A 24,400-nucleotide genomic window follows, 5' to 3' on the forward strand; every position below is an offset into this window, starting at 1 on the left:
TAGCCTTAGAGCCAGAGGAATTAGGCGCGATACTCATCATAGCTACTTTAGCTTGAACCATAAGGTCCTCCGCCGACTGAAGTTCAGTCAGCAACTTTGCTAAAGTATAATTCCGTTTGTTCATCTCAAAGTTGAGCTTGAACTGCTGGAAGCTAGGGGGAAGACTCTGAAGGATTATAGTAACCTGGGACTCGGGATCGATCGTCCCTCCCAATACCTCAATCTGGTTGAGGTGACTCATCATCTCGAGGACGTGTTGCCTCACAGACGAGCCTTCCTTCATAGACTTCGTCATGATACTCCGAAAGGCTTGAGACTTAGCCGTTCGATTCTGAGTACCAAAAAGATTTGCGAGATTTGTCATGATCTCGGCGGCAGTTTCCATGGCAGAATGCTGATGCTTGAGTACTGATGACATAGAAGCCAACATGTAGCACTTAGCCATCTCATTCGCCTTATGCCACCGTCTATGCGCATCTCGCAATGCTTGGCTGGCACTAGCAGCCGGGACAGCTGGGCGTGGAGTAGTGAGTACGAACTTGTACTCTTCTGCTGTGAGAACGATATCCAAGTTTTGTTTCCATTCGATGTAATTTTGGCCTTCGAGTTTGTTTTCTTTGAGAATGGCAGAAAGAGGATTAAAAGACATCTTGACGAATTTTATTGCACTGCAAACAGAAGATTTTACTATTTGTCATAAACTTATGTAAGGAAATTGAGTAGATTAACCATAAAACTTTTCAAAATCTTACAACAGCAAAATTAATAAATTGTATCCTCCTCAGGAGGTTAATACGCATTAAAATTTCGACAATTTACTGGTCACAACACCGACATATCAATAGCTTCCTCCTCTGGAGGTTGACATGTCAAATGCTTCCTAAGCACGACCACCTGGTTTAGCATTACAGTATTTTATTTCTACAACACACTCCCATAACAATGTTCATGTGTTGATAACAAAATCAAGCTATCTCATAAATTCCGATTGAACCCTGAAACTCGCAATTCCTTAGGATTATTGTCCCTACTCTGTAGGTGGCGATAATATTAGGAATCACTTTCTAGTTCACTCTATTCATTATTTGAGAAGTCCGCCCTTATGAACTTACTGTTTTCGTAGGATTATTGTCCCTACTCTGTAGGTGGCGATAATATTAGAAAATCAGCTTCACAAAATTTTGCAGTCCAACCGATGGAGACCATATATAAACCATTAGTTCATAATTATCGCTTAGATATTTGGGTTATGGTTTTAATTAATTATCCTTTAGCCTTAAGGCAGATTAAGACTAATTAAATTCTGTTGGTATTTAATTTACTGGATAATTAAATCTTTTATAATCTTTAATATCTTAATATAGAAACTATTAATCTAGAATTTAATTCTCATTCATGTCTTACTGTAAGATATATCTAAAATAAAATACATTATTTATAATCTTAATTAGACATGAAAAATCAAATTCATATAATTTCCAAGTTCAAGATTAGGAAGAATATCAATTATATTATTTAATGTATTCTTATATATATCATATCTTATAATAGATTCTAGATATATATTATAATTAGGAAACTATTAAATTATTCTTATCTATATCATCTAGGATATAAAATATTCATAGATATAGAAAATAATCCAAATATTCCTAAAATCTAGGGAAATCTTCCCAAAATGTTTTTTTTTTCATTAAATAATATTATTTTTAATGATATCTATTAATTAAACAATTAAATAATCATTAAAATAATCTTTCGTCAATTTCTAGAGATTCGAGGTTGGCACGAATCTACACAACGAAGATACGAAGATATCCCCGGAGATTCTCGCCGGGACGGCGTGTTCGCCCCCCGACGACCGCCGGAAAACCCGCGCCTTACGGCGCGCTCTTCCTTCTCCCTTCTTCCTCCCGGCGGACAACCGCCGAGATTTCACCCTCCGTCGTCGTCGAGCCAGAAGGCGCAGCCAGAGCCACGACCTCCCGGCGATCTCCCACTGCCCGACGAGCTCGCGCGCACCAGCAGCCGGCGGCTGCTCTCGGTTGCGCCTCGCTAGGGCTGGGTCGGCTAGGGTTTCGGTATTAGGGTTAGGGTTAGGGTTTTGCGAAGAAGACCGGCGCCTCGGTGGTTCTCGGACGAGCCACCGTGCCAGGCTTCCTCCGTCCGACGCGTCTGGTGCCGCCTGGGCTCGCGGTCTCGATCGGCGGCGCGCGCGAGCCCCTGCTCGCATGCGCGTCGCCGCGTGATCGCACGTCCTCGGCTCCTGTCGCGTTGCATCGCGTTTGATCGGGGCCGGCTAGGGTTTGGCGGGCTTGGCCGGTGGCGCGCGCGAGCCCTTGCTCGCCGGCGCGTCGCCCCATGCCCGTCGCCCTCGGCTCCCACTCGATTGGCAACCCTCTTCGATCGATCATAGCGCAATTCGTCCCGGCGCAAGCGCCGACGAATCGCACATCTAGTTCGTTCGAATAATTCAAGTTCTATGATTCGAATGTTCTTGAGTTCAACATGCATAAACATAAAAAATAAAAACACAAGAACATGCTTCGTAATCAATCAAGACATGCATACATGAATTTCGCGAAATTTAAATCCAAATAATCAGAGCCAAAGACTGGCTCTGATACCAATTGTTGGTGCACGCAGCGGAAGAGCATGTAAATAAATCACATAATAATCAGATCTATTTAGCAGATTATTTAGACAAAATCTATTCGCGTAATTATCACATGTATCATGCTCATAACTTGAATTAATCATGCTTTAAGAATATTGAAAACCTAAAACATGCTTTTCTACGGAGTAGAATAATACCTAATTAATTCTCCAAAGAATTGAAGATGGCTAGCGACTTCTCCACGTGTAGCTTTAAGTACTAGACCACAAATCTTCTCTCTGGTTCCCGAACTGTACTCTAATATCAGTGTGGGCTGATCTTACTAGAATACTAGGACTTAAATAAAGAAGACAGAAGAAATCCTTTTTGGAATAGGACTCAAATTCGAAATCTCCTACAGCTGGGAGAGATCGAAATTTTCGAAAATTGCAATATGAGATATTGTGTATTTTCTGTCTCCTTTATTCTCCTATTTATATTAAGTTCCTTTTGGGCCCAGACAGGGATCTATGGAAGGCTTTGGATATGGGCTCATCCAATTTACTTTTTACTAATTAAATTGAACCCACAATTTAATATAAGTTATAATTGGAATATTACGAGCAGCCACTACAGAAGTAATATTGAACTCTCCCCATCCAAATCCGAAATTATAAGTAATCCGGGTTTCCGTTTATCTTTCATTTCCCGTGCTTAAGATTAATATGTCCATTAATTAATTAATGTCTGCTATTGACTTAATTAATTAACTTCTTATTAATTCCAAGAGTGGACTTAGCATGAAACACTCATTTATTATTCATAGAGTAATCATACTCCAACTAGCTAGGTTCCGAATAATAAAACTTAGTTTCGCGCTCCTCTTGAGGACATTATCAAACGAGACTCACCTCGTGCACGATTCAATATAATAGCAATCCTAGCACCGCTAGATATCGATCACCACTGCCCAATATATCAGGATAATTGGGCTACGAAAAACCCGCACCATTTGATAAGTCAAAGCAATGCATAATCAATACCGTATGCTCAATGCTAACCTACATTGATTAAGAAATAAATATTTATCAAGACCTCGCCTTTCAGTAGATAGCCCAAGGCAAGTCTTGCTGTTAGATCCGTTCAGTGCTATACCACACCAATGTCATCTTATTTCAGTAAGGCTTAGAAATATACGGACTGACATTGCAACCTTTCTCGATGGGTAGTCTAATTCCATCTAGGTTGTGAAATTCATATTTTTCTTTGTTTAGAACTGACCGTATTACCTTAAAGTGGACGACGCCCACAACCGGTCTACTAAAACAAAGACTTAGACTTTGTTAAGTTAACTTATACATTTAAACATGCATTAACATCCATTAAATGTAAAACATAACAACATTATGACAAAAATAATCTGTTTTATTCATTGGAAAATAAAATAAGAGTTTTACAGTATTCAATCACTCGAAACGTGATTTCTAGTATACAAACTCTAACATATGCCACGTGTGAAGACATGACACATTCTGAACACTTATATTTCCTGCACATTTTTAAAACATATGCAGGGCTGAGTACCTGATGTACCCAGTGAACACGTGCCAAAATAATTCAACAAAATATTGTGTCAGCATTTAAAAGTGAACTCGGTGTTTTACAAAAGACCAAGTCACCAAAACATTTCTCGCTCAAAAGTATGGCTGAAGCCCATTTTTCTCTCTCCTCATACCATACCTGAACCTCATATGTGAAACGAGAACGTGGCCACATTCTCGATCACCGCACCGGCCAACTCGAAAGCTAGCGCACGATCCCCTCTGTTTACACTAGCTTGAATAGGGACTCACTCCCTAGACAAACCCGAATTCGATTAAACTCAAAACTTCTAGTAGGGACTCACTCCCCACTAGGGCGATCAGATAGTGGCACATCCTTAAAAACAAAATACGGCATGACACAACATATTTGAATTTTAAGCACATAACTCATACTCGAAAGATATTGCGTAAATTTAAAAATTAGCCTACACAATAATGTAGGATAGAAAGGCCACCTCGTTCTCTTAATATTCTTAACTTGAAAATCCTCACTCTGCCTTAACTCGCTTGCGAAAATAAACCCTGCAGAAAAATCTTGGTCTCTACTCACGGCTTTCTCCCTACGCCTCTATTTTCTCTCTCTCAGATTTGAATGTGATGAAACGTGAAATCGTGTGGAGAGTATATATATATAAAATGGATTGCTATTGTTGGGGGAAAGATATATCAAAAAGATCCGATTTTTAGTTGGAGATATTTAAGGCGGTGGGATAAGGATGAAGCCGTTTAGAATTGGGAGTGGAAGAAAGATTTGAAGGAAATTTGGGCTTCTCCCAGAATACACTCAAAAGGATTGGGCTCGGATGTATTACTAAAATAAACAAAGATAGGCCCTAAATTTTATTCTTTGACCACTCATTTATATTTGAGAAAAAAATATAATTTCTAATTTCTCCTCAAGAATCGTGTATCATTCCTCGATAAAAGAAAACAAAGGTGCAAAAATTTCCCGGTGCTCAAACGACATCCCTTTAAGAACAAAAAGAAAGGTGGAAAAGGTCGGGGTGTTACAATCTACCCATCTTAACAAAAATTTCATCCCGAAATTTGGTTATGCCCTTCGAATAGCATTATTCTCCATCATCTTGTCTTTCCATTTCCAAGCAGCTTCCTCGTATTGATAAAACTAATAACTATAGTTAAAGGTTGTATCTTCATAATATTTTTGTAATGTCACAAATGTCATTCTCGTAGAATATTTTAATCATCCCCGTGCATGCTCTAAAGGTTCCCTCTGTCGTGTCGCCACTTTTAGCAAATTACGCAAGATTAGCCTATACAAATTTAAATCGCGAGTACGATCTCTCGTCGTTGCATGGTTACATCACTTGGCATCTCCTCTTGTCTCACACTCTTTCTCGTCTGAAATTTTTTTTCATTTTGAACTTCTTTTCTTCTTGAACTCCTTATCACACGCAACATCGTTTTGTATTCTCCTTGTTTTTAAGGTTCAGGGAAAATGATAGGAAATTGTAACTACCCATCTTAACTCGAGCTCAACTACAGATTTTAGTTAATCTTATCACTCAGGAAAGTGGGGTTGCAGCTGAAACTTCTTGACAAAATTCGAGCATGTTCATAATCATTACATAAAAACGTCATTCATATCTCACATAATTAAACATGCATAAACACATAACACCTCGCATCCTATGTCGCAGCACCTTCGCGTTTCTCGTCCACTTCCACAATCCAAGCTCTTCGAAAGAAACAAAAGTTACTCGTTTTCTCTTGAAACTCAAAATATATTTGAAACTCACACATTTTCTCCAAACTCAAAAGCCTTTACTTTCAAACTTTAAAAGGTTTTGACTCGAAACAAACATCATCATAAAACTCTCAACTTATCTTAAAAAAAATTGAACTGTCTCTCTCACTTTCAAACTCAAAATTCAAACTCAACCCAAACTCAAACTCAAACTCATCATTCCTCTTCAAAACTCGCTCTTTTCTTAAACATAGCAAATACTCTTCTCAGTTTGAAATCAGTCCCTCACGGAAAGATGTTACTTCCTCATTCTTACAAAAATTTTCTCTTCTTTCTTTCTCAAAAATTTTCTACTTCCTTTTCTCATTAAAATAAATTACCTCTTTCTCGGTTGAGCGTGGTGAGCCTTCAATACTAAAACTGTTTAGTCTAGTGAAACGAAACTAGACTAACGCTGAAAAAGACTCTCGGGTCCAGAGCGGAAAGAAAAATTGCTCTGATACCAATTTGTCACGACCGCATTTTCTAAGGATAGAAAACACGGTTGAATCGCGACTAGGGGAGGATTAAAGAAGAGGGGAAGAAAGGGGAAAACAACGAAACTCGACCATAGCTCGAAATAAATGGGAATAGCTCGAATAAAATCAGAGTGTCTCAACAATCAACAACTTGAAAAGAATATTATCTCAACAGTACAAGAACTCAAAAGAAAGATAACTACTCAGCGGAAGCATTCGAGAGAAGGAATATGCCACGTGTGAAGACATGACACATTCTGAACACTTATATTTCCTGCACATTTTTAAAATATATGCAGGGCTGAGTACCTGATGTACCCAGTGAACACGTGCCAAAATAATTCAACAAAATATTGTGTCAGCATTTAAAAGTGAACTCGGTGTTTTACAAAAGACCAAGTCACCAAAACATTTCTCGCTCAAAAGTATGGCTGAAGCCCATTTTTCTCTCTCCTCATACCATACCTGAACCTCATATGTGAAACGAGAACGTGGCCACATTCTCGATCACCGCACCGGCCAACTCGAAAGCTAGCGCACGATCCCCTCTGTTTACACTAGCTTGAATAGGGACTCACTCCCTAGACAAACCCGAATTCGATTAAACTCAAAACTTCTAGTAGGGACTCACTCCCCACTAGGGCGATCAGATAGTGGCACATCCTTAAAAACAAAATACGGCATGACACAACATATTTGAATTTTAAGCACATAACTCATACTCGAAAGATATTGCGTAAATTTAAAAATTAGCCTACACAATAATGTAGGATAGAAAGGCCACCTCGTTCTCTTAATATTCTTAACTTGAAAATCCTCACTCTGCCTTAACTCGCTTGCGAAAATAAACCCTGCAGAAAAATCTTGGTCTCTACTCACGGCTTTCTCCCTACGCCTCTATTTTCTCTCTCTCAGATTTGAATGTGATGAAACGTGAAATCGTGTGGAGAGTATATATATATAAAATGGATTGCTATTGTTGGGGGAAAGATATATCAAAAAGATCCGATTTTTAGTTGGAGATATTTAAGGCGGTGGGATAAGGATGAAGCCGTTTAGAATTGGGAGTGGAAGAAAGATTTGAAGGAAATTTGGGCTTCTCCCAGAATACACTCAAAAGGATTGGGCTCGGATGTATTACTAAAATAAACAAAGATAGGCCCTAAATTTTATTCTTTGACCACTCATTTATATTTGAGAAAAAAATATAATTTCTAATTTCTCCTCAAGAATCGTGTATCATTCCTCGATAAAAGAAAACAAAGGTGCAAAAATTTCCCGGTGCTCAAACGACATCCCTTTAAGAACAAAAAGAAAGGTGGAAAAGGTCGGGGTGTTACAATCTACCCATCTTAACAAAAATTTCATCCCGAAATTTGGTTATGCCCTTCGAATAGCATTATTCTCCATCATCTTGTCTTTCCATTTCCAAGCAGCTTCCTCGTATTGATAAAACTAATAACTATAGTTAAAGGTTGTATCTTCATAATATTTTTGTAATGTCACAAATGTCATTCTCGTAGAATATTTTAATCATCCCCGTGCATGCTCTAAAGGTTCCCTCTGTCGTGTCGCCACTTTTTGCAAATTACGCAAGATTAGCCTATACAAATTTAAATCGCGAGTACGATCTCTCGTCGTTGCATGGTTACATCACTTGGCATCTCCTCTTGTCTCACACTCTTTCTCGTCTGAAATTTTTTTTCATTTTGAACTTCTTTTCTTCTTGAACTCCTTATCACACGCAACATCGTTTTGTATTCTCCTTGTTTTTAAGGTTCAGGGAAAATGATAGGAAATTGTAACTACCCATCTTAACTCGAGCTCAACTACAGATTTTAGTTAATCTTATCACTCAGGAAAGTGGGGTTGCAGCTGAAACTTCTTAACAAAATTCGAGCATGTTCATAATCATTACATAAAAACGTCATTCATATCTCACATAATTAAACATGCATAAACACATAACACCTCGCATCCTATGTCGCAGCACCTTCGCGTTTCTCGTCCACTTCCACAATCCAAGCTCTTCGAAAGAAACAAAAGTTACTCGTTTTCTCTTGAAACTCAAAATATATTTGAAACTCACACATTTTCTCCAAACTCAAAAGCCTTTACTTTCAAACTTTAAAAGGTTTTGACTCGAAACAAACATCATCATAAAACTCTCAACTTATCTTAAAAAAAATTGAACTGTCTCTCTCACTTTCAAACTCAAAATTCAAACTCAACCCAAACTCAAACTCAAACTCATCATTCCTCTTCAAAACTCGCTCTTTTCTTAAACATAGCAAATACTCTTCTCAGTTTGAAATCAGTCCCTCACGGAAAGATGTTACTTCCTCATTCTTACAAAAATTTTCTCTTCTTTCTTTCTCAAAAATTTTCTACTTCCTTTTCTCATTAAAATAAATTACCTCTTTCTCGGTTGAGCGTGGTGAGCCTTCAATACTAAAACTGTTTAGTCTAGTGAAACGAAACTAGACTAACGCTGAAAAAGACTCTCGGGTCCAGAGCGGAAAGAAAAATTGCTCTGATACCAATTTGTCACGACCGCATTTTCTAAGGATAGAAAACACGGTTGAATCGCGACTAGGGGAGGATTAAAGAAGAGGGGAAGAAAGGGGAAAACAACGAAACTCGACCATAGCTCGAAATAAATGGGAATAGCTCGAATAAAATCAGAGTGTCTCAACAATCAACAACTTGAAAAGAATATTATCTCAACAGTACAAGAACTCAAAAGAAAGATAACTACTCAGCGGAAGCATTCGAGAGAAGGAATATGCCACGTGTGAAGACATGACACATTCTGAACACTTATATTTCCTGCACATTTTTAAAACATATGCAGGGCTGAGTACCTGATGTACCCAGTGAACACGTGCCAAAATAATTCAACAAAATATTGTGTCAGCATTTAAAAGTGAACTCGGTGTTTTACAAAAGACCAAGTCACCAAAACATTTCTCGCTCAAAAGTATGGCTGAAGCCCATTTTTCTCTCTCCTCATACCATACCTGAACCTCATATGTGAAACGAGAACGTGGCCACATTCTCGATCACCGCACCGGCCAACTCGAAAGCTAGCGCACGATCCCCTCTGTTTACACTAGCTTGAATAGGGACTCACTCCCTAGACAAACCCGAATTCGATTAAACTCAAAACTTCTAGTAGGGACTCACTCCCCACTAGGGCGATCAGATAGTGGCACATCCTTAAAAACAAAATACGGCATGACACAACATATTTGAATTTTAAGCACATAACTCATACTCGAAAGATATTGCGTAAATTTAAAAATTAGCCTACACAATAATGTAGGATAGAAAGGCCACCTCGTTCTCTTAATATTCTTAACTTGAAAATCCTCACTCTGCCTTAACTCGCTTGCGAAAATAAACCCTGCAGAAAAATCTTGGTCTCTACTCACGGCTTTCTCCCTACGCCTCTATTTTCTCTCTCTCAGATTTGAATGTGATGAAACGTGAAATCGTGTGGAGAGTATATATATATAAAATGGATTGCTATTGTTGGGGGAAAGATATATCAAAAAGATCCGATTTTTAGTTGGAGATATTTAAGGCGGTGGGATAAGGATGAAGCCGTTTAGAATTGGGAGTGGAAGAAAGATTTGAAGGAAATTTGGGCTTCTCCCAGAATACACTCAAAAGGATTGGGCTCGGATGTATTACTAAAATAAACAAAGATAGGCCCTAAATTTTATTCTTTGACCACTCATTTATATTTGAGAAAAAAATATAATTTCTAATTTCTCCTCAAGAATCGTGTATCATTCCTCGATAAAAGAAAACAAAGGTGCAAAAATTTCCCGGTGCTCAAACGACATCCCTTTAAGAACAAAAAGAAAGGTGGAAAAGGTCGGGGTGTTACAATCTACCCATCTTAACAAAAATTTCATCCCGAAATTTGGTTATGCCCTTCGAATAGCATTATTCTCCATCATCTTGTCTTTCCATTTCCAAGCAGCTTCCTCGTATTGATAAAACTAATAACTATAGTTAAAGGTTGTATCTTCATAATATTTTTGTAATGTCACAAATGTCATTCTCGTAGAATATTTTAATCATCCCCGTGCATGCTCTAAAGGTTCCCTCTGTCGTGTCGCCACTTTTTGCAAATTACGCAAGATTAGCCTATACAAATTTAAATCGCGAGTACGATCTCTCGTCGTTGCATGGTTACATCACTTGGCATCTCCTCTTGTCTCACACTCTTTCTCGTCTGAAATTTTTTTTCATTTTGAACTTCTTTTCTTCTTGAACTCCTTATCACACGCAACATCGTTTTGTATTCTCCTTGTTTTTAAGGTTCAGGGAAAATGATAGGAAATTGTAACTACCCATCTTAACTCGAGCTCAACTACAGATTTTAGTTAATCTTATCACTCAGGAAAGTGGGGTTGCAGCTGAAACTTCTTGACAAAATTCGAGCATGTTCATAATCATTACATAAAAACGTCATTCATATCTCACATAATTAAACATGCATAAACACATAACACCTCGCATCCTATGTCGCAGCACCTTCGCGTTTCTCGTCCACTTCCACAATCCAAGCTCTTCGAAAGAAACAAAAGTTACTCGTTTTCTCTTGAAACTCAAAATATATTTGAAACTCACACATTTTCTCCAAACTCAAAAGCCTTTACTTTCAAACTTTAAAAGGTTTTGACTCGAAACAAACATCATCATAAAACTCTCAACTTATCTTAAAAAAAATTGAACTGTCTCTCTCACTTTCAAACTCAAAATTCAAACTCAACCCAAACTCAAACTCAAACTCATCATTCCTCTTCAAAACTCGCTCTTTTCTTAAACATAGCAAATACTCTTCTCAGTTTGAAATCAGTCCCTCACGGAAAGATGTTACTTCCTCATTCTTACAAAAATTTTCTCTTCTTTCTTTCTCAAAAATTTTCTACTTCCTTTTCTCATTAAAATAAATTACCTCTTTCTCGGTTGAGCGTGGTGAGCCTTCAATACTAAAACTGTTTAGTCTAGTGAAACGAAACTAGACTAACGCTGAAAAAGACTCTCGGGTCCAGAGCGGAAAGAAAAATTGCTCTGATACCAATTTGTCACGACCGCATTTTCTAAGGATAGAAAACACGGTTGAATCGCGACTAGGGGAGGATTAAAGAAGAGGGGAAGAAAGGGGAAAACAACGAAACTCGACCATAGCTCGAAATAAATGGGAATAGCTCGAATAAAATCAGAGTGTCTCAACAATCAACAACTTGAAAAGAATATTATCTCAACAGTACAAGAACTCAAAAGAAAGATAACTACTCAGCGGAAGCATTCGAGAGAAGGAATATGCCACGTGTGAAGACATGACACATTCTGAACACTTATATTTCCTGCACATTTTTAAAACATATGCAGGGCTGAGTACCTGATGTACCCAGTGAACACGTGCCAAAATAATTCAACAAAATATTGTGTCAGCATTTAAAAGTGAACTCGGTGTTTTACAAAAGACCAAGTCACCAAAACATTTCTCGCTCAAAAGTATGGCTGAAGCCCATTTTTCTCTCTCCTCATACCATACCTGAACCTCATATGTGAAACGAGAACGTGGCCACATTCTCGATCACCGCACCGGCCAACTCGAAAGCTAGCGCACGATCCCCTCTGTTTACACTAGCTTGAATAGGGACTCACTCCCTAGACAAACCCGAATTCGATTAAACTCAAAACTTCTAGTAGGGACTCACTCCCCACTAGGGCGATCAGATAGTGGCACATCCTTAAAAACAAAATACGGCATGACACAACATATTTGAATTTTAAGCACATAACTCATACTCGAAAGATATTGCGTAAATTTAAAAATTAGCCTACACAATAATGTAGGATAGAAAGGCCACCTCGTTCTCTTAATATTCTTAACTTGAAAATCCTCACTCTGCCTTAACTCGCTTGCGAAAATAAACCCTGCAGAAAAATCTTGGTCTCTACTCACGGCTTTCTCCCTACGCCTCTATTTTCTCTCTCTCAGATTTGAATGTGATGAAACGTGAAATCGTGTGGAGAGTATATATATATAAAATGGATTGCTATTGTTGGGGGAAAGATATATCAAAAAGATCCGATTTTTAGTTGGAGATATTTAAGGCGGTGGGATAAGGATGAAGCCGTTTAGAATTGGGAGTGGAAGAAAGATTTGAAGGAAATTTGGGCTTCTCCCAGAATACACTCAAAAGGATTGGGCTCGGATGTATTACTAAAATAAACAAAGATAGGCCCTAAATTTTATTCTTTGACCACTCATTTATATTTGAGAAAAAAATATAATTTCTAATTTCTCCTCAAGAATCGTGTATCATTCCTCGATAAAAGAAAACAAAGGTGCAAAAATTTCCCGGTGCTCAAACGACATCCCTTTAAGAACAAAAAGAAAGGTGGAAAAGGTCGGGGTGTTACAATCTACCCATCTTAACAAAAATTTCATCCCGAAATTTGGTTATGCCCTTCGAATAGCATTATTCTCCATCATCTTGTCTTTCCATTTCCAAGCAGCTTCCTCGTATTGATAAAACTAATAACTATAGTTAAAGGTTGTATCTTCATAATATTTTTGTAATGTCACAATTGTCATTCTCGTAGAATATTTTAATCATCCCCGTGAATGCTCTAAAGGTTCCCTCTGTCGTGTCGCCACTTTTAGCAAATTACGCAAGATTAGCCTATACAAATTTAAATCGCGAGTACGATCTCTCGTCGTTGCATGGTTACATCACTTGGCATCTCCTCTTGTCTCACACTCTTTCTCGTCTGAAATTTTTTTTCATTTTGAACTTCTTTTCTTCTTGAACTCCTTATCACACGCAACATCGTTTTGTATTCTCCTTGTTTTTAAGGTTCAGGGAAAATGATAGGAAATTGTAACTACCCATCTTAACTCGAGCTCAACTACAGATTTTAGTTAATCTTATCACTCAGGAAAGTGGGGTTGCAGCTGAAACTTCTTGACAAAATTCGAGCATGTTCATAATCATTACATAAAAACGTCATTCATATCTCACATAATTAAACATGCATAAACACATAACACCTCGCATCCTATGTCGCAGCACCTTCGCGTTTCTCGTCCACTTCCACAATCCAAGCTCTTCGAAAGAAACAAAAGTTACTCGTTTTCTCTTGAAACTCAAAATATATTTGAAACTCACACATTTTCTCCAAACTCAAAAGCCTTTACTTTCAAACTTTAAAAGGTTTTGACTCGAAACAAACATCATCATAAAACTCTCAACTTATCTTAAAAAAAATTGAACTGTCTCTCTCACTTTCAAACTCAAAATTCAAACTCAACCCAAACTCAAACTCAAACTCATCATTCCTCTTCAAAACTCGCTCTTTTCTTAAACATAGCAAATACTCTTCTCAGTTTGAAATCAGTCCCTCACGGAAAGATGTTACTTCCTCATTCTTACAAAAATTTTCTCTTCTTTCTTTCTCAAAAATTTTCTACTTCCTTTTCTCATTAAAATAAATTACCTCTTTCTCGGTTGAGCGTGGTGAGCCTTCAATACTAAAACTGTTTAGTCTAGTGAAACGAAACTAGACTAACGCTGAAAAAGACTCTCGGGTCCAGAGCGGAAAGAAAAATTGCTCTGATACCAATTTGTCACGACCGCATTTTCTAAGGATAGAAAACACGGTTGAATCGCGACTAGGGGAGGATTAAAGAAGAGGGGAAGAAAGGGGAAAACAACGAAACTCGACCATAGCTCGAAATAAATGGGAATAGCTCGAATAAAATCAGAGTGTCTCAACAATCAACAACTTGAAAAGAATATTATCTCAACAGTACAAGAACTCAAAAGAAAGATAACTACTCAGCGGAAGCATTCGAGAGAAGGAATATGCCACGTGTGAAGACATGACACATTCTGAACACTTATATTTCCTGCACATTTTTAAAACATATGCAGGGCTGAGTACCTGATGTACCCAGTGAACACGTGCCAAAATAATTCAACAAAATATTGTGTCAGCATTTAAAAGTGAACTCGGTGTTTTACAAAAGACCAAGTCACCAAAACATTTCTCGCTCAAAAGTATGGCTGAAGCCCATTTTTCTCTCTCCTCATACCATACCTGAACCTCATATGTGAAACGAGAACGTGGCCACATTCTCGATCACCGCACCGGCCAACTCGAAAGCTAGCGCACGATCCCCTCTGTTTACACTAGCTTGAATAGGGACTCACTCCCTAGACAAACCCGAATTCGATTAAACTCAAAACTTCTAGTAGGGACTCACTCCCCACTAGGGCGATCAGATAGTGGCACATCCTTAAAAACAAAATACGGCATGACACAACATATTTGAATTTTAAGCACATAACTCATACTCGAAAGATATTGCGTAAATTTAAAAATTAGCCTACACAATAATGTAGGATAGAAAGGCCACCTCGTTCTCTTAATATTCTTAACTTGAAAATCCTCACTCTGCCTTAACTCGCTTGCGAAAATAAACCCTGCAGAAAAATCTTGGTCTCTACTCACGGCTTTCTCCCTACGCCTCTATTTTCTCTCTCTCAGATTTGAATGTGATGAAACGTGAAATCGTGTGGAGAGTATATATATATAAAATGGATTGCTATTGTTGGGGGAAAGATATATCAAAAAGATCCGATTTTTAGTTGGAGATATTTAAGGCGGTGGGATAAGGATGAAGCCGTTTAGAATTGGGAGTGGAAGAAAGATTTGAAGGAAATTTGGGCTTCTCCCAGAATACACTCAAAAGGATTGGGCTCGGATGTATTACTAAAATAAACAAAGATAGGCCCTAAATTTTATTCTTTGACCACTCATTTATATTTGAGAAAAAAATATAATTTCTAATTTCTCCTCAAGAATCGTGTATCATTCCTCGATAAAAGAAAACAAAGGTGCAAAAATTTCCCGGTGCTCAAACGACATCCCTTTAAGAACAAAAAGAAAGGTGGAAAAGGTCGGGGTGTTACAATCTACCCATCTTAACAAAAATTTCATCCCGAAATTTGGTTATGCCCTTCGAATAGCATTATTCTCCATCATCTTGTCTTTCCATTTCCAAGCAGCTTCCTCGTATTGATAAAACTAATAACTATAGTTAAAGGTTGTATCTTCATAATATTTTTGTAATGTCACAAATGTCATTCTCGTAGAATATTTTAATCATCCCCGTGCATGCTCTAAAGGTTCCCTCTGTCGTGTCGCCACTTTTAGCAAATTACGCAAGATTAGCCTATACAAATTTAAATCGCGAGTACGATCTCTCGTCGTTGCATGGTTACATCACTTGGCATCTCCTCTTGTCTCACACTCTTTCTCGTCTGAAATTTTTTTTCATTTTGAACTTCTTTTCTTCTTGAACTCCTTATCACACGCAACATCGTTTTGTATTCTCCTTGTTTTTAAGGTTCAGGGAAAATGATAGGAAATTGTAACTACCCATCTTAACTCGAGCTCAACTACAGATTTTAGTTAATCTTATCACTCAGGAAAGTGGGGTTGCAGCTGAAACTTCTTAACAAAATTCGAGCATGTTCATAATCATTACATAAAAACGTCATTCATATCTCACATAATTAAACATGCATAAACACATAACACCTCGCATCCTATGTCGCAGCACCTTCGCGTTTCTCGTCCACTTCCACAATCCAAGCTCTTCGAAAGAAACAAAAGTTACTCGTTTTCTCTTGAAACTCAAAATATATTTGAAACTCACACATTTTCTCCAAACTCAAAAGCCTTTACTTTCAAACTTTAAAAGGTTTTGACTCGAAACAAACATCATCATAAAACTCTCAACTTATCTTAAAAAAAATTGAACTGTCTCTCTCACTTTCAAACTCAAAATTCAAACTCAACCCAAACTCAAACTCAAACTCATCATTCCTCTTCAAAACTCGCTCTTTTCTTAAACATAGCAAATACTCTTCTCAGTTTGAAATCAGTCCCTCACGGAAAGATGTTACTTCCTCATTCTTACAAAAATTTTCTCTTCTTTCTTTCTCAAAAATTTTCTACTTCCTTTTCTCATTAAAATAAATTACCTCTTTCTCGGTTGAGCGTGGTGAGCCTTCAATACTAAAACTGTTTAGTCTAGTGAAACGAAACTAGACTAACGCTGAAAAAGACTCTCGGGTCCAGAGCGGAAAGAAAAATTGCTCTGATACCAATTTGTCACGACCGCATTTTCTAAGGATAGAAAACACGGTTGAATCGCGACTAGGGGAGGATTAAAGAAGAGGGGAAGAAAGGGGAAAACAACGAAACTCGACCATAGCTCGAAATAAATGGGAATAGCTCGAATAAAATCAGAGTGTCTCAACAATCAACAACTTGAAAAGAATATTATCTCAACAGTACAAGAACTCAAAAGAAAGATAACTACTCAGCGGAAGCATTCGAGAGAAGGAATATGCCACGTGTGAAGACATGACACATTCTGAACACTTATATTTCCTGCACATTTTTAAAACATATGCAGGGCTGAGTACCTGATGTACCCAGTGAACACGTGCCAAAATAATTCAACAAAATATTGTGTCAGCATTTAAAAGTGAACTCGGTGTTTTACAAAAGACCAAGTCACCAAAACATTTCTCGCTCAAAAGTATGGCTGAAGCCCATTTTTCTCTCTCCTCATACCATACCTGAACCTCATATGTGAAACGAGAACGTGGCCACATTCTCGATCACCGCACCGGCCAACTCGAAAGCTAGCGCACGATCCCCTCTGTTTACACTAGCTTGAATAGGGACTCACTCCCTAGACAAACCCGAATTCGATTAAACTCAAAACTTCTAGTAGGGACTCACTCCCCACTAGGGCGATCAGATAGTGGCACATCCTTAAAAACAAAATACGGCATGACACAACATATTTGAATTTTAAGCACATAACTCATACTCGAAAGATATTGCGTAAATTTAAAAATTAGCCTACACAATAATGTAGGATAGAAAGGCCACCTCGTTCTCTTAATATTCTTAACTTGAAAATCCTCACTCTGCCTTAACTCGCTTGCGAAAATAAACCCTGCAGAAAAATCTTGGTCTCTACTCACGGCTTTCTCCCTACGCCTCTATTTTCTCTCTCTCAGATTTGAATGTGATGAAACGTGAAATCGTGTGGAGAGTATATATATATAAAATGGATTGCTATTGTTGGGGGAAAGATATATCAAAAAGATCCGATTTTTAGTTGGAGATATTTAAGGCGGTGGGATAAGGATGAAGCCGTTTAGAATTGGGAGTGGAAGAAAGATTTGAAGGAAATTTGGGCTTCTCCCAGAATACACTCAAAAGGATTGGGCTCGGATGTATTACTAAAATAAACAAAGATAGGCCCTAAATTTTATTCTTTGACCACTCATTTATATTTGAGAAAAAAATATAATTTCTAATTTCTCCTCAAGAATCGTGTATCATTCCTCGATAAAAGAAAACAAAGGTGCAAAAATTTCCCGGTGCTCAAACGACATCCCTTTAAGAACAAAAAGAAAGGTGGAAAAGGTCGGGGTGTTACAATCTACCCATCTTAACAAAAATTTCATCCCGAAATTTGGTTATGCCCTTCGAATAGCATTATTCTCCATCATCTTGTCTTTCCATTTCCAAGCAGCTTCCTCGTATTGATAAAACTAATAACTATAGTTAAAGGTTGTATCTTCATAATATTTTTGTAATGTCACAAATGTCATTCTCGTAGAATATTTTAATCATCCCCGTGCATGCTCTAAAGGTTCCCTCTGTCGTGTCGCCACTTTTAGCAAATTACGCAAGATTAGCCTATACAAATTTAAATCGCGAGTACGATCTCTCGTCGTTGCATGGTTACATCACTTGGCATCTCCTCTTGTCTCACACTCTTTCTCGTCTGAAATTTTTTTTCATTTTGAACTTCTTTTCTTCTTGAACTCCTTATCACACGCAACATCGTTTTGTATTCTCCTTGTTTTTAAGGTTCAGGGAAAATGATAGGAAATTGTAACTACCCATCTTAACTCGAGCTCAACTACAGATTTTAGTTAATCTTATCACTCAGGAAAGTGGGGTTGCAGCTGAAACTTCTTAACAAAATTCGAGCATGTTCATAATCATTACATAAAAACGTCATTCATATCTCACATAATTAAACATGCATAAACACATAACACCTCGCATCCTATGTCGCAGCACCTTCGCGTTTCTCGTCCACTTCCACAATCCAAGCTCTTCGAAAGAAACAAAAGTTACTCGTTTTCTCTTGAAACTCAAAATATATTTGAAACTCACACATTTTCTCCAAACTCAAAAGCCTTTACTTTCAAACTTTAAAAGGTTTTGACTCGAAACAAACATCATCATAAAACTCTCAACTTATCTTAAAAAAAATTGAACTGTCTCTCTCACTTTCAAACTCAAAATTCAAACTCAACCCAAACTCAAACTCAAACTCATCATTCCTCTTCAAAACTCGCTCTTTTCTTAAACATAGCAAATACTCTTCTCAGTTTGAAATCAGTCCCTCACGGAAAGATGTTACTTCCTCATTCTTACAAAAATTTTCTCTTCTTTCTTTCTCAAAAATTTTCTACTTCCTTTTCTCATTAAAATAAATTACCTCTTTCTCGGTTGAGCGTGGTGAGCCTTCAATACTAAAACTGTTTAGTCTAGTGAAACGAAACTAGACTAACGCTGAAAAAGACTCTCGGGTCCAGAGCGGAAAGAAAAATTGCTCTGATACCAATTTGTCACGACCGCATTTTCTAAGGATAGAAAACACGGTTGAATCGCGACTAGGGGAGGATTAAAGAAGAGGGGAAGAAAGGGGAAAACAACGAAACTCGACCATAGCTCGAAATAAATGGGAATAGCTCGAATAAAATCAGAGTGTCTCAACAATCAACAACTTGAAAAGAATATTATCTCAACAGTACAAGAACTCAAAAGAAAGATAACTACTCAGCGGAAGCATTCGAGAGAAGGAATATGCCACGTGTGAAGACATGACACATTCTGAACACTTATATTTCCTGCACATTTTTAAAACATATGCAGGGCTGAGTACCTGATGTACCCAGTGAACACGTGCCAAAATAATTCAACAAAATATTGTGTCAGCATTTAAAAGTGAACTCGGTGTTTTACAAAAGACCAAGTCACCAAAACATTTCTCGCTCAAAAGTATGGCTGAAGCCCATTTTTCTCTCTCCTCATACCATACCTGAACCTCATATGTGAAACGAGAACGTGGCCACATTCTCGATCACCGCACCGGCCAACTCGAAAGCTAGCGCACGATCCCCTCTGTTTACACTAGCTTGAATAGGGACTCACTCCCTAGACAAACCCGAATTCGATTAAACTCAAAACTTCTAGTAGGGACTCACTCCCCACTAGGGCGATCAGATAGTGGCACATCCTTAAAAACAAAATACGGCATGACACAACATATTTGAATTTTAAGCACATAACTCATACTCGAAAGATATTGCGTAAATTTAAAAATTAGCCTACACAATAATGTAGGATAGAAAGGCCACCTCGTTCTCTTAATATTCTTAACTTGAAAATCCTCACTCTGCCTTAACTCGCTTGCGAAAATAAACCCTGCAGAAAAATCTTGGTCTCTACTCACGGCTTTCTCCCTACGCCTCTATTTTCTCTCTCTCAGATTTGAATGTGATGAAACGTGAAATCGTGTGGAGAGTATATATATATAAAATGGATTGCTATTGTTGGGGGAAAGATATATCAAAAAGATCCGATTTTTAGTTGGAGATATTTAAGGCGGTGGGATAAGGATGAAGCCGTTTAGAATTGGGAGTGGAAGAAAGATTTGAAGGAAATTTGGGCTTCTCCCAGAATACACTCAAAAGGATTGGGCTCGGATGTATTACTAAAATAAACAAAGATAGGCCCTAAATTTTATTCTTTGACCACTCATTTATATTTGAGAAAAAAATATAATTTCTAATTTCTCCTCAAGAATCGTGTATCATTCCTCGATAAAAGAAAACAAAGGTGCAAAAATTTCCCGGTGCTCAAACGACATCCCTTTAAGAACAAAAAGAAAGGTGGAAAAGGTCGGGGTGTTACAATCTACCCATCTTAACAAAAATTTCATCCCGAAATTTGGTTATGCCCTTCGAATAGCATTATTCTCCATCATCTTGTCTTTCCATTTCCAAGCAGCTTCCTCGTATTGATAAAACTAATAACTATAGTTAAAGGTTGTATCTTCATAATATTTTTGTAATGTCACAAATGTCATTCTCGTAGAATATTTTAATCATCCCCGTGCATGCTCTAAAGGTTCCCTCTGTCGTGTCGCCACTTTTAGCAAATTACGCAAGATTAGCCTATACAAATTTAAATCGCGAGTACGATCTCTCGTCGTTGCATGGTTACATCACTTGGCATCTCCTCTTGTCTCACACTCTTTCTCGTCTGAAATTTTTTTTCATTTTGAACTTCTTTTCTTCTTGAACTCCTTATCACACGCAACATCGTTTTGTATTCTCCTTGTTTTTAAGGTTCAGGGAAAATGATAGGAAATTGTAACTACCCATCTTAACTCGAGCTCAACTACAGATTTTAGTTAATCTTATCACTCAGGAAAGTGGGGTTGCAGCTGAAACTTCTTAACAAAATTCGAGCATGTTCATAATCATTACATAAAAACGTCATTCATATCTCACATAATTAAACATGCATAAACACATAACACCTCGCATCCTATGTCGCAGCACCTTCGCGTTTCTCGTCCACTTCCACAATCCAAGCTCTTCGAAAGAAACAAAAGTTACTCGTTTTCTCTTGAAACTCAAAATATATTTGAAACTCACACATTTTCTCCAAACTCAAAAGCCTTTACTTTCAAACTTTAAAAGGTTTTGACTCGAAACAAACATCATCATAAAACTCTCAACTTATCTTAAAAAATATTGAACTGTCTCTCTCACTTTCAAACTCAAAATTCAAACTCAACCCAAACTCAAACTCAAACTCATCATTCCTCTTCAAAACTCGCTCTTTTCTTAAACATAGCAAATACTCTTCTCAGTTTGAAATCAGTCCCTCACGGAAAGATGTTACTTCCTCATTCTTACAAAAATTTTCTCTTCTTTCTTTCTCAAAAATTTTCTACTTCCTTTTCTCATTAAAATAAATTACCTCTTTCTCGGTTGAGCGTGGTGAGCCTTCAATACTAAAACTGTTTAGTCTAGTGAAACGAAACTAGACTAACGCTGAAAAAGACTCTCGGGTCCAGAGCGGAAAGAAAAATTGCTCTGATACCAATTTGTCACGACCGCATTTTCTAAGGATAGAAAACACGGTTGAATCGCGACTAGGGGAGGATTAAAGAAGAGGGGAAGAAAGGGGAAAACAACGAAACTCGACCATAGCTCGAAATAAATGGGAATAGCTCGAATAAAATCAGAGTGTCTCAACAATCAACAACTTGAAAAGAATATTATCTCAACAGTACAAGAACTCAAAAGAAAGATAACTACTCAGCGGAAGCATTCGAGAGAAGGAATATGCCACGTGTGAAGACATGACACATTCTGAACACTTATATTTCCTGCACATTTTTAAAACATATGCAGGGCTGAGTACCTGATGTACCCAGTGAACACGTGCCAAAATAATTCAACAAAATATTGTGTCAGCATTTAAAAGTGAACTCGGTGTTTTACAAAAGACCAAGTCACCAAAACATTTCTCGCTCAAAAGTATGGCTGAAGCCCATTTTTCTCTCTCCTCATACCATACCTGAACCTCATATGTGAAACGAGAACGTGGCCACATTCTCGATCACCGCACCGGCCAACTCGAAAGCTAGCGCACGATCCCCTCTGTTTACACTAGCTTGAATAGGGACTCACTCCCTAGACAAACCCGAATTCGATTAAACTCAAAACTTCTAGTAGGGACTCACTCCCCACTAGGGCGATCAGATAGTGGCACATCCTTAAAAACAAAATACGGCATGACACAACATATTTGAATTTTAAGCACATAACTCATACTCGAAAGATATTGCGTAAATTTAAAAATTAGCCTACACAATAATGTAGGATAGAAAGGCCACCTCGTTCTCTTAATATTCTTAACTTGAAAATCCTCACTCTGCCTTAACTCGCTTGCGAAAATAAACCCTGCAGAAAAATCTTGGTCTCTACTCACGGCTTTCTCCCTACGCCTCTATTTTCTCTCTCTCAGATTTGAATGTGATGAAACGTGAAATCGTGTGGAGAGTATATATATATAAAATGGATTGCTATTGTTGGGGGAAAGATATATCAAAAAGATCCGATTTTTAGTTGGAGATATTTAAGGCGGTGGGATAAGGATGAAGCCGTTTAGAATTGGGAGTGGAAGAAAGATTTGAAGGAAATTTGGGCTTCTCCCAGAATACACTCAAAAGGATTGGGCTCGGATGTATTACTAAAATAAACAAAGATAGGCCCTAAATTTTATTCTTTGACCACTCATTTATATTTGAGAAAAAAATATAATTTCTAATTTCTCCTCAAGAATCGTGTATCATTCCTCGATAAAAGAAAACAAAGGTGCAAAAATTTCCCGGTGCTCAAACGACATCCCTTTAAGAACAAAAAGAAAGGTGGAAAAGGTCGGGGTGTTACAATCTACCCATCTTAACAAAAATTTCATCCCGAAATTTGGTTATGCCCTTCGAATAGCATTATTCTCCATCATCTTGTCTTTCCATTTCCAAGCAGCTTCCTCGTATTGATAAAACTAATAACTATAGTTAAAGGTTGTATCTTCATAATATTTTTGTAATGTCACAAATGTCATTCTCGTAGAATATTTTAATCATCCCCGTGCATGCTCTAAAGGTTCCCTCTGTCGTGTCGCCACTTTTAGCAAATTACGCAAGATTAGCCTATACAAATTTAAATCGCGAGTACGATCTCTCGTCGTTGCATGGTTACATCACTTGGCATCTCCTCTTGTCTCACACTCTTTCTCGTCTGAAATTTTTTTTCATTTTGAACTTCTTTTCTTCTTGAACTCCTTATCACACGCAACATCGTTTTGTATTCTCCTTGTTTTTAAGGTTCAGGGAAAATGATAGGAAATTGTAACTACCCATCTTAACTCGAGCTCAACTACAGATTTTAGTTAATCTTATCACTCAGGAAAGTGGGGTTGCAGCTGAAACTTCTTAACAAAATTCGAGCATGTTCATAATCATTACATAAAAACGTCATTCATATCTCACATAATTAAACATGCATAAACACATAACACCTCGCATCCTATGTCGCAGCACCTTCGCGTTTCTCGTCCACTTCCACAATCCAAGCTCTTCGAAAGAAACAAAAGTTACTCGTTTTCTCTTGAAACTCAAAATATATTTGAAACTCACACATTTTCTCCAAACTCAAAAGCCTTTACTTTCAAACTTTAAAAGGTTTTGACTCGAAACAAACATCATCATAAAACTCTCAACTTATCTTAAAAAATATTGAACTGTCTCTCTCACTTTCAAACTCAAAATTCAAACTCAACCCAAACTCAAACTCAAACTCATCATTCCTCTTCAAAACTCGCTCTTTTCTTAAACATAGCAAATACTCTTCTCAGTTTGAAATCAGTCCCTCACGGAAAGATGTTACTTCCTCATTCTTACAAAAATTTTCTCTTCTTTCTTTCTCAAAAATTTTCTACTTCCTTTTCTCATTAAAATAAATTACCTCTTTCTCGGTTGAGCGTGGTGAGCCTTCAATACTAAAACTGTTTAGTCTAGTGAAACGAAACTAGACTAACGCTGAAAAAGACTCTCGGGTCCAGAGCGGAAAGAAAAATTGCTCTGATACCAATTTGTCACGACCGCATTTTCTAAGGATAGAAAACACGGTTGAATCGCGACTAGGGGAGGATTAAAGAAGAGGGGAAGAAAGGGGAAAACAACGAAACTCGA

The sequence above is a fragment of the Salvia hispanica genome, chromosome 2 (assembly GCF_029641045.1).
Source record: "Salvia hispanica isolate PSC_SH4W2 chromosome 2, Shi_PSC_v1, whole genome shotgun sequence".
NCBI classification, from domain to species: domain Eukaryota; kingdom Viridiplantae; phylum Streptophyta; class Magnoliopsida; order Lamiales; family Lamiaceae; genus Salvia; species Salvia hispanica.